The sequence below is a fragment of the Poecilia latipinna genome, unplaced genomic scaffold, assembly GCF_001443285.1.
Source record: "Poecilia latipinna isolate Pla-1442-1.1 unplaced genomic scaffold, P_latipinna-1.0 Scaffold1090, whole genome shotgun sequence".
NCBI lineage: Eukaryota > Metazoa > Chordata > Actinopteri > Cyprinodontiformes > Poeciliidae > Poecilia > Poecilia latipinna.
In genome coordinates, this window is record NW_015113706.1 from 162954 (window position 1) to 164170 (window position 1217).

The 1217-nt window shown below is 34.3% G+C and overlaps 1 long non-coding RNA gene across 2 annotated transcripts in view; it reads left to right on the forward strand.

Annotated features, from left to right (window-relative positions):
- Positions 1 to 238: 238 nt before the first annotated feature.
- LOC106959517 (uncharacterized) overlaps positions 239 to 1217 on the forward strand; it is a 15109-nt gene continuing 14130 nt past the window's right edge. For both annotated transcript variants that reach the window (XR_001427374.1, XR_001427375.1), the window contains exon 1: positions 239 to 448. This is a non-coding gene — a long non-coding RNA (uncharacterized LOC106959517). The remainder of the gene's footprint in view (positions 449 to 1217) is intronic.

A 1217-nucleotide genomic window follows, 5' to 3' on the forward strand; every position in this document is an offset into this window, starting at 1 on the left:
CTGGGGTTTGAACCAGTTTGGAAGCAGTATCTTCAGTGTTATGGGGAATGACTTTACAATTTGAGACAATCTTGGCTTTAACCTACAACACAATAACAGGCAAGGAAACCCTAACTGTGTCAGCGTAGTTAAAGGATCAGTATTATACTGGTATGTTCGCAATATGTTAGGTTAGAAAAAGTTATGTGTAGTTTTCCCGCCATCCAGCAGAGGGCGCAGCTGGACATCATTAAGCGGAGCCAGGAGGAAAGATGGCGGGGTTTTACACGGAACTGGAAAAAGAAACGGTCCAAACAAGAGTCCTGTGCGGCTTGTAAAATGCACGTTATGTGGTTCTGTTTTGAAATATAAAAACCCAACAAGCTCCTTAAGTTTCACCTTTCAACTCAGCCGAGCTGCATGACGGAGCAGCGCCAACTTTAACAAAAATTACTGCTTTGCTATGAAGGTGAGGATGACTGAATGCGGAGGTAAAATCGAGAAAAATTGTAACATGACGGTAAAAACATGATGGTTTTAAGGGCTAATTGTGAGTAAATACACTTCATGGAGCGAAGTTTTAACATTCAGGTGGTATTTCAGTATTAACGTCTCTTTGTTCATGGTGTGTTTCGCATATTTTATCCTTATCTTTTATTTTTCGATCCAGCAACTAAATAGGTTCAATAATAGGTTCAATAATAATAATAGGTTGTTATATTTTATAAATATGTCTAAGTTTATTAATGTGACAAAAGCCACTGTTCTGTGTTTATTCAGTCGTAATGTAACGCTGCTGACAAAATGTGAAATGGTTGTTTAAAAAAAATAAATAATTAAGCATATATATATATATATATATATATATATATATATATATAGCCCTATAATGTAAAAACGGCCTGCCTTCTTGAAATCATTAAAATGGCCACCTGTGGCCACTTATCAATCTACAAACAATTAATTGTTAAGACCAATCAACTGTAGATTAACTCACTAATCGATAACTTGAATACTTAAGGGGAAAAAAAAATCTGTTCAACAGTTTACAATGTCATTTATGGCTTTTAAATAGTCTGCTTAATTTGTAAAGATTGTCAAAGTTTTCTTGCTGGGAGTATAAAATAAATTTACTGTGTAAAATTAATTGTTTGGATTCAAACTGGAAACACAACAAAATCATCCTGACACAATATACAAGGAGGCATGTAATCTATATTTGTAAAAAGATTGTCTAA